We start from the raw sequence: 17,410 nt of genomic DNA, 5'->3' as shown, positions 1-17,410 counted from the left end.
ATTCTTCTCGTTTGTCGCACACCGAAAGGGTTTCCCATCCAGAACCGTCTGACTCCTAGCCTGTATCCTTTGTTAGAAGGGCTTAAAGCAAATCAAGAAACGAGGTTCGTAGATAAAGGGTAGAGCCCTAAAATCCAAATACGAATGTATCTCCTAACCTCGCCTGCCTTTGGGGTGTAAAAGGAGGCGTCCACCGTCAGCCTCTGGCAAAGAGCAGAGATCGGCTTCTGAGATATGGGCAATGAAGATGTTTTAAGGTGTTTGCGAAAGATTTGCTTTAAGTAGAGACCTGAGTTGGAAATGCAAAGCTGCGCCTCTCCACACACCGGGGAGGGAAAGATAGCAACACTGGATCCTTGCCTCTCTCTTGATAGTGAGTGATTTGCAATCTGAAAGTGAAGTTGGACTGGTAAGGGAGAGAGAGATAACAAGGAAAAAAATATTCAATTTGAAGTTGCCTTCAAGGAAAAATGTCACCCGGAAAATGATTTTATCAGGTTTGAAATGCAAATGCAATAAAATCCCTGACATATTTTGATTGGTAAAATAATATATTTCAGGATCGGGCGAAGTGAGGATTTTAGTGCAGGGGAAGCTGTGGGTACATTCGACTGGCTACAGCTAGAATTTAAAAATCACCGTCTCGGAAAAATAAAGCGTCTAGCCCTGGGTTGCAACTGTGTGTCTGTGACAGGTTATTTGGCCTCGGTAAAAGCTCTTTCTAGGACCTTAGCCCCATTTTTCTATCATGGGGAGACATATCTAAAAAAAAAAAAAAAAAAAAAGAAAGAAAGAAAAGAAAAGGTTTACGGGCACCGGGGTGGCTCAGTCAGTTAAGTATCTATCTCTTGACTTCAGCTCAGGTCATAGTCCCAGGGTCTTGGGATGGAGTCCCATATCCAAGCCAGCTTGAGATTCTCTCCCACACCCCCCACTTGTACTCACTCGTGTGCTCGATGGTCATGCTTATAGCAACGTGGTCTGAATTTCTTTGTATCCATCCTGTCGTAGAAAACTCTTGGGTGTCTAATCACCCCACAGTCCCTCTTTGCTAATGCCTTGCTATCCCCTTCTGTTGTCACACACCCATGAAATGACCTTGATTACTACCCATCACTTCCCTAAGGTGGACTGTTATCAGGCATCAAACCTCACCCAATCGAAGCCAGCAAGATGGTCACTCCTTAATATTTCACATAGGGGGTCCCAGGGCTCAGGCGCGCTGGAGATAAATATGGTTTCCAAGAAAGCAAAGTAAAACAGATATGTAGAAACAGAGAAACCACGAGGGAGATGGTAGACATCTCAAGGAGCCTTACAGAAAGGGCAAGCCCCTAGCTAAGGATGCATTTTTGTGGCTAAGTGCAAGCACCGTGTGTTGCTATTTATTGCTAATCTTGAACCTTTCGATCTTCATACTCCTGGATCTCTAAGAGAGTCAAGTAACTGTTGCTCTTGGCTTTTCAAGAGTCAAATAACTGTTGCTCTTGGCTTTTCTTCTACTTCACCATGCAGATGGTGGGCGGTGGGGCAGGGTGCACGGGTGGCTCCGCCGGTTCAGCCTCCAACTCTTGATCTCAGCTCGGGGCTTGATCTCAGGGTTGTGAGTCCAAGCGCCATGTCGGGCTCCATGCTGGGTGTGGAACCTACTCAAGAGAACGGAAGCACTACAGATGGATTTGTAAATGCTCCCCATGTAAATCCTGTGTAGATCCAATGCCAAATACTTTGGTGTCACTATACCCAACCAGTAGATGATGTACCTCCACATTTTGGAGATCATTGGCCAATAATTAAACTTCATAGGCAACAGTTCCTTGACCCAAGACCTAAGCCGGCAAGGGCAAGAGTTAGGACTCAGCTCTTTTTTTTTTTTTTTTTTTTTTTAAATCTGACATTGAAGCTTGAGCGATGTGCAGGTTCTGGGTTAAACGTAATGGCCAACAGGCTCTTAGAGATACATGCAGGTTTGAGGTGGGAGCACATGCTGCGTCCGTCGTGTGGCGACATCAAAAGGTCACATGTCGACAGGACCCAAACAAAGCAAAGCAAAAGATCCCAATGCCGCAGTGAGTGGGGTGAAGTGAGGAAATGACCAGAAGGAGGGAAATGAGGTTCTGTTTGTGCAATGCCTCACAACCCCTGCAATGATGATACAGTTAGTTGGACACGGCGCTCCTTACGAGAAGAGCTGAAAAGCCAGAATTGCTCCCGACATGGGAGGCAGGCTTGGGGGAGCCCTGGGGACATCTCAGATAAGAGAATCGAGGGGAATTGGAGTTTTATTTTTGAGAGGAGTAGCTTTTAGGAACATTACTGTCATCTCCAATGTCAGAACTTCAGTCTACTGGAGGAGAAGCTAGACACCTGAGTCGCTGGGCTTGCTAGCTCCTGTGCGGGGGAGCTCAGGGGCGACAGAATCGGGAGCCAGCTCCGAGGGAGGCTCATTCAGAAGCTGGGCAGCACCCTCGCCGTGTCTGCGCTAGGTGTCTGTCCCGCTCTCTTCCCACTCACTTCCTTATTAAAGAGAAATGAATGTATTTTTAAAGGATAACACCTCGCATCCCCATACATGGAAACTAGGTACCTCTTACCCTAAATAGGACTAAAGAATAAAAATCAGACCCAAAGAAAAAGCCGGGGAGCTCCAGATGGTCCGAGGGCTGCCACCTCTTTATCAGAAAGGAAGGTTGGAAAGTGTTAGAGACGGGTGGGGACCCCCCCCCCAACCAACACCAACAACAACCATCATCTAAATGAAAGAGAGCTGAGAAGAAGAGAAGCCTCACTCCAGGAGAATGAATGTCTCTAGGTGTGGTCTCTTCTGAGGTACATCCCATTCTGGAAGAAACACTGACCAGGATGGTCAATGATGGGTCATTTAGCAACTCGTGGGCTTCTTGCAAAAGAAGTATTCCAGAGGGACCCCGAGTCAGCAAGCTGAGAAGCCACCTGGCTACCAGTTAGCTAGAACCTTCTGGCTCAAGGCAGTGAGGAATCTATGGTGTAGGGAGGCGCACTTTCCATAGAGAACCCACATCTTGCCTCCACCCGGTACCACGACTGACGCCCTGGGTCCACGCCAAGGCGTGAGGCGGGTGGTGGGGGGAGGGGCGGCGTGCCCTGACATCTGCGCATGCGTATCGCACCGCAATTAAAGCTCCTGTTTTCCAAGACAGATGCGCGAAGGGCCATTTGTGATTTGGCTGGCAGGCATACGGATCTGGCTGCGCGGCGCTGGTGGCAGCTCCTCATTTCTCAGTGTCACCGTGGGTCTTGTACAACCTGCATTGTTTCATTTTCCTAGCAATGCGGTAATGATTTCCTACTGATTGAGTGGGAAACGGTGCCAGTGCGTGTCAGCCGCAGCGGGGAGGAGGTGTCTGCGTGCCCATTCCCAGAGGGGCGGGGGGCACCCAGGAAAGGGTCGTGGGGCTTCTGACTTCTCCTGCATGAGCCCAGAGCGGATGAGGACTAAGTGCCTCTCTTGGATGGAGGTGATGAAGGCCACACACTCCAAGAGTGCAAAAATCGTGGTCTTTGCCACCAGATGGACCTGAGCTCTAGGCCAGCCCTTCTGTGTTATGTCAACTTGGGTAAACACGGGATTCCGTCTCTTTCAAGCCTCAGTTTCTTCATCAGTCAAATGCGGTTAATAAAATAGCGACTCAAAGACCCTTATGAGAAACAACGGACATAATCGAAACTAAGAGCATGTGAAACATGTTTCGTTCCTCCTATTCCACACGTAGCCGGCGGGGCTGTGAGACGGGGAGGTGGGCAGGAGGGAGTCTGGAGCTTGCCTTCATCAGCTCACCCCCTGGCTGCCATTCCCGAGGACGATGGGGCTGGGAATTATAAGAAGGTGTTCTATGTGGATTTAAGGGAAACTGAGGCAAATGCATAAACCAGCTCTTTTTCCTAAATTTGTTGCGGCTCATGCTTGTTCACTTGGTGAGCAAATATTTCTGTTGGGTGAATGCCATATGCTGGGTCTGGTGGCGGGTCCTGTGGATTTGCTGGTGGAAGGAAGAAGCAGGATTCTTGGGCTCACTGAGCTTATAATCTACTCACGTTGACTTAGTAAAAACACCTGTGATGAACCTGGAGAAAAATGACAAACACGATGGGCTTTTATTATAGGGAGAGCTCTCAGAAGTCTGCAGACTCAGGGAGTATTTTGAGGAGTGGGTGATTTTTTTAATCCAAGCCCCGAATAATGAGTTCACTCAGCTCAGTGGTGAGGTGTGGCGAGAGCGGAAAAACCTGGATCACCTGGGGAATGAAAACAAGTTCAGTGTGTCCTGGGGGGCCCTCCAGAAGTAGCCAGATTTCCATTTTGCTAAGTAATTACATCTTTGAGAGCCACTATTTAATATCATCGTTTCAAGGAAGAAAGAATGTTTTAACACCAGGAAATTAAGGAGACACCATCGGATTCATGCCAGCCCTTTAAAATGTATAAATTCAGTGTTATAAAAATCTATTTCATTTTGCTTACTTTTTACTTAAAAATTTGTCAGTGACCACTGCGGCTTTCCAAGACATGTAGAGAAAGAGCAAATTCATTCTTACTAAGTGGAGCTTTTACACCCAAACTGACAACTTATTTTCTGCCAGCGAGGTGACCCAGAAGACAGACACCTACCAGACTTAGATGCATTCATTCATTCACTCATTCAACAATATTCCTGGGGATAATTAATTATTGATGGATCGATCTTTCTCCATCAGATTGCTAGAGTTAGACCTGAGTCGATATAATCTGAGTCATGCCGATCTAGATTTTGTCACAGCCACAACGAGATTCAAATGCAACAGAGATCGGGATCTAAGCGCTGGCTGGACTCAGAGGCCTTGCTGAGGCCTTTGAGACCAGCCACTAGCTCTGAAGGGCACTGAGGAGTCCTCCCTGCTGTGATCCCACCTGGCTTCCTGTGCCCCAAGCGATTTCTAACCCCCTACCCCTTCCTGCCTGCCCCGCAAGTGAAGGTCTTGCGGGCACTGGAGGCTCGGTCTCCAGTCTCTGCTCTGCCCAGCCTTTCACCAGCCCCTGCCACACAGCCGGTCTGTGCCTCCGGTTTTCCTCAGCTCTTCACGCCCGCTGTGACCCTCAGCCATTGCTCTGAAATGTGTCTAGACACCTCGGGCTTCCTCCAGGCCCTCCTATCTGCCTCTCAGCCTTCAGCACTCGGCCTTGGTAGAATCCTCAGGTGGGATCAGGATGGCCCTTTGCCTGGAGCTCCAGCACATTCTAATCCATCCTGCCAGATCCTGGGTCTATTAAAAGTCAGGCTGATTTCTCCTTTGGATCAATGCGCATTTTCTCTTTTTCCTCCTTTGCCCAGGGATAAAAGAAGCCGTGGGTTTCTTCCTCTCCTATCAATAGCTCAGCTCTTTCTGGATTTCCACTGATTTAGGGTTCTTTCCAGCTCTAGATCGCCCTCCCCTCTCTGTCTTCCTCCTTTCCTTCTTTTCTCCCCCACTTCTCTCCCTCTCTCTTTCCCTCTATGTATATAAAGCGTAGTAAATAAAGCCAAATTCTACATTCTGTCCTCCTCAAGGATATTTTTCTACCTCTCCCTCCTGAAGTAATGATGAATTCTTCTGTCTCTATGGTCTATATCTTATATACTTAGCCTCACCATAAAAGCATAAAGAGTTGTAGACTCTTACTGTTTTAGATAAATTGTTTATGCCTGTACTCTTCATATCATTCTGAAATGGACTTTGTTCACTCAAGAATCTGCTTCTGAGGTCTGTCCTTGCTAATACAAACAGATCTGGTTCTTTGATTTCCTCTTCTGTTCAGTACTCCGTCTTATGAATACGCTACCGTATACTTATCTGTGACCCTCCTCGTAGACCTATGAATTGTTCTTTTCTAAGGGCTGAGGATATAAACACAAGGGGAGGGAAAGGGAAAAATTAAAGCTAGGTAATTGGAACATGTGTTTTGCAGTAGACATTACTCTGGGACTGTGGCCATAAGGAAAGATATCATACCTTTACAGTCTAGTGGGAGAGACAGGGAGGTGAGTAATAATTGAATTTGCATTTTAGGAAGATTAATCTTGCAGTGTATAGGTTGAAGGGAAGGAGTTAATAGTGGAGACAAGGGTAAAAAATAGAAATGGTCCGGGATGGTTGCAGAGGTCCAGACAGGCACTGCTGAGGTCCAGTAAAGCAGTGGTAGTGAGTGGTGATAAATATTATGGACATGAGGTCAACATGGCCCACACAGGGAGGTGAGCAGGTGCGGCGAGTATACCCAAACCTGCCTTCCCCAAAGCCTCTGCTTGCCCACCAGACCCAACCCAACCAAACCATATGCTGTCCTTAGAGACAAAGGAGCACTCTGAAGAGAGACCAGATGCTTGGGATAAAATAGCTCACAGCGCCTACTCGTAACAGGCCCCAGGAACTTAAAAAGTCCAGTGAGAGAGGTAAACACACTGACTTTATAACGTGGAACAAAACCATATTGTCTACCGATGTGTCTAATCCCAGCTTTGAATGGGCACAAAGGATGAACATCTGAGCCAGACAGGGAGAGCAAAGGGGTATTTCTAAGAGATAATGTCATCCCAGCTGAGACCGAAGAACAAGTGGTACGGAGCCAAGAAAAGAAAAAAAGAATGTAGGGATTCAGTCACGTTCTGGGGTGAACAAAGAATTTGAGGCACTCCCTAATCAAGACAGTGGAGTCCTATTTCCTCCCCTCTAGAGGCAACCCTAAGCTTCTTGCATCCTCATAACTCCATAAGCTGGGTGGGACTATTACGATGATTGCCACTTCCCAGGGGAACAAAGTGAGACACTGAGAGGTCACTGTACCTGCCCAGGGCCACACACCTCGTCATCAGCAGAGCGAGCAAGGAATTAAACCCTAACAGCGTGGCTCAGGGGCCGTGTTCTCAGTCCCTGTCCCCAGGCGGGTGTAGCCCCACTGCTCACCCAGTCTCCCACAGTTGCAAACAGCAGCCGTGTTCCAACTCGAGATTCGGTAGTGTTTTCGGGACACAGTTCCAGGTAGGATGAGCCAGAGTGTGAGAATATGGGGTTGGGGGTGGCCAGGCTAGGTGTAGAGGACAGTGTGATGAGGGAGGACAGTGTGGGCGTGCCATGGAATGCTCCAGAAGCACGGGCTAGGTGGGATGGTAACACGTGGAGGGAGTATCCAGAGACAATGCAAGAACGTTGCCAGCAGTGGATGCAGCTGTCGTCCTGGTCCGTGTTCTCTGACACCCGCTGGGTGCAGGTGACCACCAGCCGTGTTCGCTTCTCTCGCATCCTAGCCTGCGCTATGCCCCACTGTTCTCTGAACTTTTTTCATCTGGACCATTTCTAGGCAACCCTGTCTTGGAGCAGACACTGAATGAACGTCAAGTTCCTTCATTCCTCCTCCTCTCTTCACATTCTAGACAAGCATCCACTATTCACAAGACCGTGCGTTTCATTGTGTTGACGCAGGCACAAAGGTGTGTTGTTGGCGGATCCTAACCGGGGTCCCCTAGGAATTCCCTTATCCCAGAGCTAGTGGCCCTGTAGGAAAACACAAAAAACAAAAACATTTACCCTGGACCCATTTTGCTTCTGTTTTTCCATCAGACGAGTCTTGAGAAGCTGTTCTGTGATGTCAGGAGGTTGGTGGTGAGGTAGAGCTCTTCACACAGTGCTCAAACTGGAAGAAAACCCAAAAATAATTCTGTGTTTTGGCTTTCATCTTTGTGTTTCAGAACCCTGTCATCTTCCCAGACTTTCTGAATATATATCTAGTCTTGTGTGACAAATTAGTAGATCTGTGAAAATATTAAAATATAATTACTATCACTACGATTAATGAAATATAATTTAATAATAACAGCTAAGAGTTACATAGCATTTTCTATTCTCTGGTGATATTTCTAAGTGCTTTCCAAATAGAAACCCATTTTTTTCTTTGCAGTCATCTTAAGAGAGCAGTACTATTAGTACCCTACTTTATAGACGGGGAAGTAGACACAGAGAGGTTGTATGGTTGGTACAAAGTCACATAACTAGTAAGTGGCAGACGTAAGCACTGTACCCACATACAGTTGTGATTCTAGAAACTGTGCTTTGAAATGCCATGAAACGTTTCCCCATATTTACAAATAAGTAAAACTACTGAATACCTAAAAATTACACTTTATTTTCTCAATAACTACCTTTTTAAATGATCTGAGCATTTGAGAAAAAAGAACGCATTGGTCTAAAAAAATAAATAAATAAAGCTCTCACATTCAAAAAGATTGGTTCCCAGAGGTTAAGATCAATCTCATTTTATAACTGAGTACATTTGGAGAGGAAGTGACTGTCCCAGGGTCACAAAGTAAGACAGGAACAGAACCTGCATCAGCCCCCCCAGGCAGACCGTGCAGAAACATGGTTAAGGATAGGCTTTGAGACAGAGGGGGCTAGATTTAAATCCCACGTGAGCCACTTGCTGGTTCTGTAGGCTGGAGCTTCTCCCTAACCGGCCCTTGATCTGTTTCCCCAGCTTTAAAATGGGGAGAACATTCTACCCGCCTCCAAGGGTTGTCAGGACTCAACTGAGACAATGTATATAAAAGTTGCCTTGCACAGCATCCACCCCCGGTGCCTCCTGGATTATTCATGGTATTATTGTTGTGGTAATAATTAATGTTATTTTAATCCACCCAGATCTCCTCGACTTAGGTCCACTGGTCTCTCCCGTGTATCACCTCATACTTCAAGTACAACCACCCGCTGGTGTGAAAGTGCGCCCCTCCCCCGTCCTTATCACTAGAGGCGCCGACCACAGGCCAATCACATCGGCTCGATAACTCATTCCTGTATGTGAAATTGTGCAAGCCTGGTGACAGAGAACACAGTGTTCTGGCTCTGTGAACCGTCCGGGACTCCCGCTTTCAGTTGTCAAGTCCTTCCAAAAGGTTCCGTCTTTCCTGCCGATCGATCGAGTCTCATTCTTCCCTGATTCCTCTGTTTTTCTGGTCGTCAGCAGACGTCATCTAAAACAGCAAGCACCCGCGGAGGTTCTGGGGTGGGGATGTAGATACCAGCGAAAACGTTCTTAGTCGTCACGCGTCCAGATGTAGAGAGGAATGGAGGGAGGGATAGAAGGGGGAACAAGGAGAGGGACGGAGGCGGGGTTCAAAGAGAGGAGAACACGAATAGGAGGAAAATGCTCACACATTGGGGCGCCTGGGTGGCTCAGCGGGTTAAGCCTCTGCCTTCGGCTCAGGTCATGATCTCGGGGTCCTGGGATCGAGCCCCGCATCGGGCTCTCTGCTCAGCAGGGAGCCTGCTTCCCCCCACCACCCCGCCTGCCTCTCTGCCTATTTGTGATCTCTCTCTCTGTCAAATAAATAAATAAAATCTAAAAAAAAAAAAAAAAAAAGGAAGGAAGAGAGAAAATGCTCATACTGTCTGTGTCGTGGCTGAGAGAGGACGGACCAGAGTGTCATAGTCTCGCATGTGGAAAACGTAGTCTGGAATCCTGATGATGTCCTGGCCCAAAGGGGTGCGCAGTCCTTCAGACAATGGTGAAAGCGCCTCTGAGCCCACATTCGAGCCTCAGACCCCCGCAGTGTGGAACTGGACTCCACTGTTCATCTGTGGGCAAAGGAAGTTCAATCTTCTCCGTGGAGTTCTCTGATTTTTTTTTTTTTTTAAAAAACAATTTCCTAGCCACTTCAATATTTGACACAATTTCTCCTCGGCTCCTTTCTGTCACTTCTGCTGCTTTCTTTCCTTCTTGGGTTTATGAAGACATCCATCCTGCTCAAGGAGATCATCAATAAAAATCACCTCGCTCGGTGCCGTGATTAGCCAGGAACAGTGCTGTGCCTCACCCGAGTCTTTGCCGAGTCGACATCCCGTGCTGTTTTGCCTTCCTTGACCACCAGCATTTCAGATGTCGGGGAGTGATTTCAAAAGATAAATGATTAAATCTTCCTATCATGAGAGGATTCTGGGAGGGACGTTCAGCAGGTGCTCCGGACTCCTTTTCAGCAAATACCCGCGTCACACAGAGCGGGTCACATCCATGTTTCTTCCTCAGTCACGTGGGCGGGGTGCTGGGATTTTAATGAGCTGTGGACGGGTATGGAATTGCCTGGGTGTCAATCTGTAGTGGGCATAGCCCTTTGTCTTGCCCAGTATCACTCCTTTTTGCTCTGGTTACGAGTTATCTTTTTTTTTTTTTCCTTTGCAAAGTTTTCCACCCTGACTTGTCATCTTAACCAACTGACATGGCCATGGGATCGCAGCTAATTGATCAGAGCACACACTTCTCCTGGGACGACGGTTGATCTAGAACTGTGGGCATGACCAAGGGAGGGACAATCTAGGATTGAGAAGGCCAGTAGGAAAGAGAGGGCATGTCTCCTTTTCAGACTGCAAGGTCTGTGTCATCCTGGGAACATGCACTCCCTTGGAGAGGGTTCGGCTGAGAAATCACCAGCAAAGAGAAAAACAGATCTCAGAGATGACAGAGAGGCTGAGAGAGAGAAGGAGAGAGAGCAGATGGTGTCACTAGAGCCCTTGCAATAAATGACACTGAAATCCATTGTCCTATAAGAAACTTGGAGATGCACGAATCGGTAAAATACCTCATCCCCTACACCACTGCCCCTTTGTCACTGCCTGGTGTCCTTTTAGCTGGCAAAGAAGAATATGAATGGATTGACTAGCCTCCCTTTCAAAAGAATTTTGTTCCCGGCAGAATTGGTGTTCGTGTATGGTCAGGTGCCTTCACAAAAGCTCACTGCAAAGGCAGAGACAGGTTGAAGCGGCCTCTATTGTCCCACAGCATCAATGGCTGTTGGCTCAAGTTGGGAAGCGTGGAAGGAAGGCCACTGGCCTTGGGGTGGGCAAGGGAGGTGCTAACGCTCGCTCTGCCCCTGACTTGTGATGTGTTCCGGTGTGAGTTCTGCAGTTCTGTGGGCCTCTATCCTGCTCCGGGACATCCTTTGCCTGTAAATATATTGGAATAGCGGGGGCTGCAGTCCAGCAGTATGATCTCAAAACTTGGCTTTTTTCCACGTAAGATCAGAGAGGTATTGGACAAACGGGGAAAAAAAAATCCTGCATTTCAGATTCTTCCTCTGCAAAAATAAACATGAAGATAGAAACTGTCTCAAGGAGAATGAAAAAATTCAGGTATTTAGTATGGTGTCTAGGGTGTCGTGAATCTCGGGACACATAAGGTGCGAGAATAAGGAGTAACCAAGGTTTAGCAGTTGTTTCGTGGATAAGCCCTGCCGTTGTGTGTGTGTGAGCATGTGTGTGTACATGCACGTGTGTGTGAGCCTGTGTGTTTGTGAGCACACGTGTGAGAGCATGTGTGTGTGTGTTTGTGAAAGTGTGTGCGTGTGTGAGCGCACACGCGTGCATGTGTGTGAGAGCATGTGTGAGCATGTGTTTGTGAGCCTACGTGTGAGACTGTGCGTGTGTGAGCGTGTTTGTGAAAGTGCATGTGCATGTGTGTGAGAGCATGTGCGTGTAAGCATGTGCGTGAGAGCATGTGTGAGCATGTGTGTGTGAGCCCACGTGTGAGACCATGTTGTGTGCGTGTGTGAGCGCGTTTGTGAAAGTGCGTGTGCACGTGTGAGCTCATGCGCGTGTAAGCGTGTGTGTGAGCGCATGCATTTGTGTTTGTGAGCGCATGTGTGTGTGCATGTGAGCGTGTTTGTGGAAGTGCGTGTGCACGTGTGTGAGAGTGCATGCATGTGTAAGCGTGTGTGTGAGCATGTGCATGTGTGTGTGAGAGCATGTGTGTTTGTGAGCCCACGTGTGAGAGCATGTGTGCATGCACGTGCACGGGAGAGCATGTGTGAGCGTGTGCACGAGCACATGCGTGTGTGTGTGTGTGTGTTTGTGTATGTGTGTGTGTCTGGTGGGGGAAGGGCAGTGACAGGGACGCAGAGGTCGACCGTTGGCCCCACGCCTAGTGAGCTCACAATGCCCACGTTCAATACCGAATCCCACCTCTGACCCAGGCATGGAGCAGCCCTACGGTGGATCAGGTCCTTCTTACTTTCTCTTTTCCTCTGTCTTCTCCACCCACCCCCCTTATTCAACAAGGTATTGAACGCATAGAATGTACCGAGCATTTTACTTTAAAAGGAGGCTGAAAAAAGCAAAACCACACACTGCCCTTTACTTATCTTTCCTTCTTAATATTTCATGTGGCCTCGATGGTGATTTGCCTGGAATCACCCCACCCGGGCTTTGTCCCAGGGAACTCAGGACGAGCTCTTCTCTAAGTGCTTATCTGGGTCGGAATGCTTCCCTCTCCCCTTCCAGCATTTTCTAGGGGGGAAAAAAAAAAGAAATAGGAGGTAGCCGGCCTCGTGTGAGCCGGCGAACTGTGGACACGCGTATGTGCAGTTTCCAAGCCCTGGCCATCGGAAGCGTGGAAGCGGTTGGCAGCGGGGTCTGGGGGATAGCCCCACACTCTGTTTACCCGGGAAAATTAAAATAGACACGACCACAGAGGTATCACCTCTCCTGTCCTGGATCTCGCACTGCAAGCCAGATCGGCTGAGCCCAGATCTCGCCGTGACAAGGGTGAATTATAAACCTCGGGCCGCATGTGTTCCTCATTCCTCTCCCCTTTATGCCTTACTGCACTCCCAGGTGCTCGTGATGGAGATGTGATTGCAGCTGCACAGAAGGAAATATTTTAAGACCTGCCAAAACCCTTGGCTCAGAACTCGCTTTTCCAAGCAACCTGTCTGAGCCTGGTGGCCGCGGTGAATTATGGAGGCCTTCGAGGGTTCACCAGGAGGAGCATGTCGCGGGGCGGGTGGGGCTGGAGCTGGCAGCTGGAAGCGGGTTCCCTTCCCCCGCTTCAGACACCAGCCGGGCACAGCTCCCATACCTCCTCCGGGACCTGGCTCCAGGGCCTCCATGGGAAGGGTCGGATGGCATCGGGCAGGCGGCGGGGGACAGTTGGAGCAGCCACACTTATCTTGGACTGTGAGATGCAAGACAGGAGCAGATGCGTGTCCAGATAGATCCGGCTTCAGATCTCAGGAGCGGGCTTTGATGATTCACACATGAGAGGTCCAGCGTCAAACAACACATCCCGGTACAGCTTCCTGCTCATAAGGAAACAATCACAGTGCCTAACCCCGCTTCCAATCCCTTCACAAGTAGGCGTGCAGTTAATCCTACAACAATCCTATGGGGTAGTTGCTTTTTCGGTCTCCGGACATCGATGGGGAAACTGAGGCACAGACAGAGAGATTTGCATGAAGTCACGTATCTAGAAAGAAGAGAGCCAGCATTCAAATGAAAGCAGGCAGTTTCCAGGCCTGCACTGTGCTTGGGGCACTGTAATGCCTCTTGTCACTAGGGACAGTGAAGGTGTAGGAGGGTGATGGTGCTTCCCTGGGCTAAGACCTCGGTCAGCTTTATTTCAATTATCCTGCTTCAGCAGTACCGCAGGCTCGTGGTTTTGGCCTCATTTCACAGTTGTGCACAAGGAGAATAAGTGAAGCCAAATGATTTGCACATAATTACTGGTTTAAAAAAAAGAAACCAAAGCCAGACTCAGAGCTGCGTCTGTTCCGCTCCAAGGTCCGTGCTTTCTGAATTACGGCGCACTAACTTTGACTTCCGGTGAGCCCTCTTCAGGTGACCTAGGAAGGTCCAAGACTTCCCGAATACTCCAGTCCCCAAGGGCCACCAGAGCAACGCTCCAGATTCCTCTTGAATGCAGTAAAGCATAGCTGAAAAGACACACGTTATTCCTGCAGAGAAAGAATGAGTCTGTAAACACAAAACTCAATTCCCACGTGAAGCTCGTTTCTGTCTAAGAATCAACGCTTTCTTAAATCTTGCCATTTCTCAGCCTTGCCATTTCTCAGCCCCGGCACGAGCCACAGGCTCTCCGCTTTCCTGCGGGCCCATCTCTTTCACAAAGTCGCAAGTTGAGGTCACTTCCCAGGAGCCCCGAGGACATGATGACAGGGTGTGAACAGCAGTGGTATGTGTGTCGAGAGGATGTCTGGCCGTGCTCACCCCAGGAGCTCACCCCCCCCCCCCGTCTGTGTTCGATGAAGGATAGATTAAGAAAGCGCGTGCCTTTGAGGTTGCCTATAAACAGGAGAAATCACAAGTTTTTAATCTGTGAATAGTGGTAATGATAACATTAGCTCTCATTTAGTGAAAAAAGTCAAGCCAGGTCCTCTCCTAATATCTACCTATCAGAGACCCAGAGAAATAAACTACGGAAATTCGCCCAGTGGAGTATTGGACAGCCAGTAAAAAAGGAACATCTCCATGGATGTAATCTTAAATAATATCTTTAGTAATATCTTAGATATTACTAAAAATGTAATATCTCCATGGATTGCTAGGGAGTGATCACCAGGACATATTTCAAAATTAAAGATTCTAAAATAGAGAAAAGGGTGTGTAGCGTACTCTTTACCATTAAGAGAAGGGGAATATGAGTATACATTAGCTCATATTAAAAACCCAAAGGGTTTTTTTTTTTAAATGTAACCTAGAAAAAGAAAAAAGGAGGAGAAACAACGTGAAGAAACGGTAGAATCTCGACTTTCCTGATGAAAGGATTTTACTCTGAAGCCTTATAAATATTTTCCATAATCACAAGACAAATTTATATTTTTAAAAGCAGCTTCTAAAATGTAACGCATGAGTCTCATTGTGCATGAAGTATACACAGGGAAATGGTCTTTGAGTTTAAAATAAGGACTTTCGCTCTACATCTCTAATGAGATACGCTCTGTCATCTACAGGGACTGGGGGGAAGCCACTCTAAGAAAACCTATTGTTCATGGTCGTGTTGCTATTCTACGCCAAGTCTGTTGTGCATATGGTATGAGATAAAAACAATGAGAACAAATGAGTTGGTGTCATTGGGAACCAAGATTCTTAGCACAAAGGAAGAAAATAAAGATGACTAAGGTTAGTCCTGGATTTAATTTGTAGATATACTTTTCCCCAGGAGAATTATAATCTGAATATCTGACAAGCTTGTTATCACAAATGTCCCAGGACTGTGGATCCTGCACAGAGGGCTTATTCTGATAATGGATCATTCTTTATAGTATTAATACTAAAAAAAAAAAAAATCATCTAAAAGTGTTAAGTAAAAACATTTCTCCTGAAAAAGAAGTAATTGGTTTTGTAGGTCACACCCCTATTAGAATTGCTGTGACTGCCCCACATGGGGGAAGGGAGAAGCAGGAGGATGGTTTCCAAACTTCTTCTTCTTTCTCTCTCTCTCATTTTTTTACAAGCACATCGTATCACCTCTAATTTCTTTGGCGGCCCACCCATTTCCTGACAAATTTTCACCCACCGAGCTCTCAGTTCCCTAGGTAAACCCATTACTAAATTTGTAAGTGTAAAAACATGGTTGAATAGAAGAAGTAATGACGTGTCCAAAGGCAGAAAGCTATGGAGGAACTTCATCAGTTAATCTTGAATGATTAAGACATGTCTTGGTTGGGTTTCTGGATGGACCATACATTAAATACCAGAGTGAGAAATATTATCAAGGGACACCTGTGTGGCTCATCTGACTCTTGATTTCAGCTCAGGTCATGGTCTTAGGGTCATGAGATCGAGTCCCCACCTCTGCTTCCGTGCCGGGCATGGAACTTGCTTAAGGTTCTCTCTGCTTTTCCCTCTACCCTTCCTCCAACCTTTAAAATAAATAAATAAAAAAAATACTGTAGAGCTTTGGCATTAGGTAGACTTGACTGGCACCCAACATTGAAGAGCAGTATGAGTATAAGCGAGCTGCCTGATAGTCCAAAACGTCCTTTCTTAGGGTGGTAAAATACAGATAAGTGTACTGTTTTCTTAGAGTTGTTGTGAATGGTAAGTGAAATAATGAAGTGAAATCCAGAGTCTGATACAGATACAGTAGGCATTCAACGTACAATGACTAGACTGTGGTTCAGAGCCTATGGCCAAGCAGTTTATGATGGGTGCCTTGGAGTTTTCCAACTCACCTGCTTTCACCTTATCACCTTCCCAAATAGAATAGGCTCGCCAGGCACGTCATAGGTATTTGAGGCAGAAGAAGGTAAATGTTGACAAGTAACTTCGGTGATTGTCCGTAGGGGTATTAGGACCAAATATATTCCATTTTTGTCTTCCTCTGAACACGTGGTAAAATCTCTCTTCCTAAGCACTACACATGCCATTGAACAGAATGAAGTGATTAGCGCTGCCTTCCGAGCGGTCAGCAAAAGTATATTTATGAATGTCGCAGCCGCACTGGAGTTGGCGGTTGCCAGTGCAAGACTTTTCCAGAGCTCTCTTGGGGGGACCTTTTTAAATAGTTGCTCTCAAAAAATTTTTCAGAGCCAGTGACCAGCATCTTATATATAAATTTAATCATCTTACTTCAGATGGTTTTATATCACAGCCTAGGTTGGTAGACAACAGAAATGCAGTCAAGTCCCTGTCTCCTCCGTGGGGTGTCCTCCTGCCTTCCACTGTTATCCATAAACATTTCAGTCACTCTGGACGACTTCTTGTTCTTCTCACAAACCAAACACATCTTTGGAGACTTTGCTCTTCCTGGTCCCTCTAGACAGCCTGAGACATACTGTCCTCAAATACTGAAATATGTAGCTCCATCTCATTATTCAATCTCTACTTGTATGTTGCCTCCTCAGATGGGTCCTTCCCGATCAACCCAGGCACTAACATTTCACTGTTTTATCCCATTAAGAGCGCTTGATACTAACTGCTTTTGTACTACTTACGTCTACGTGTGTTTGCTAAGTATCTGTATTCCTTTCTGAGCAAGACAGCTCTTTTGCCTGTGTCGCTCACTGCTAGAAAAAGACAGTGCCTAGAACAGAGATGGCAGACAGAAGATGTTTGATAAATATTTATTTAATAAAGATGAGAATTTGAGACATCTTTTCTTTCCTGCTGTTGCTGAAGGGTAGATCACTATCTTTGAGGGATTTGGGTATGTCCTACAGAGAACATGGAACCATTTTTGAGATTATTGTTTTACCTAATCACTCGACTTCCTCCCTCTCCTCGTCATCTGAGATAGCAATGGTGGTTATATTTTCTGACTAAAATATCCTCTTCTTCCTTTCCCTCCCGATGGCTCCGAGATTTCCTTTACATCAGGAAACATATGTGCTCCTCTCTGTCTTGACTTCATCCGTCACCAAAAAACTCTCACAGCAGTTCTGTTGTTTGGGCAATTGAAGCTTTGCAGAATCTGAAACTTCACTTCAGTCAATCTTCTAACATGTACTTCTCTGAATAATTTTTACTTGTTTCCTACAATATCAGACTTCTCATTCTCCTTTGAATGGAAGCTTGCCGGGGCTTGCTAATTGCCCCCCAGCCAAGCCCGTGGAGGGGAGTAGACAGAAATAGTCTTGCCAAA

At 46.9% G+C, this 17,410-nt stretch overlaps 1 long non-coding RNA gene across 1 annotated transcript in view; it reads left to right on the top strand.

Moving 5' to 3' along the window:
• Positions 1-17,410, top strand: part of LOC309854718 — a 285,553-nt gene that overhangs the window by 149,356 nt on the left and 118,787 nt on the right. The window lies entirely within an intron of this gene.

This window comes from Mustela nivalis (genome assembly GCF_964662115.1).
Source record: "Mustela nivalis genome assembly, chromosome: 19".
Classification (NCBI taxonomy): Eukaryota; Metazoa; Chordata; class Mammalia; order Carnivora; family Mustelidae; genus Mustela; species Mustela nivalis.
The sequence above is the reverse complement of the archived record's forward strand: the minus strand, read 5'-3'. Positions and strand labels throughout refer to the sequence as shown.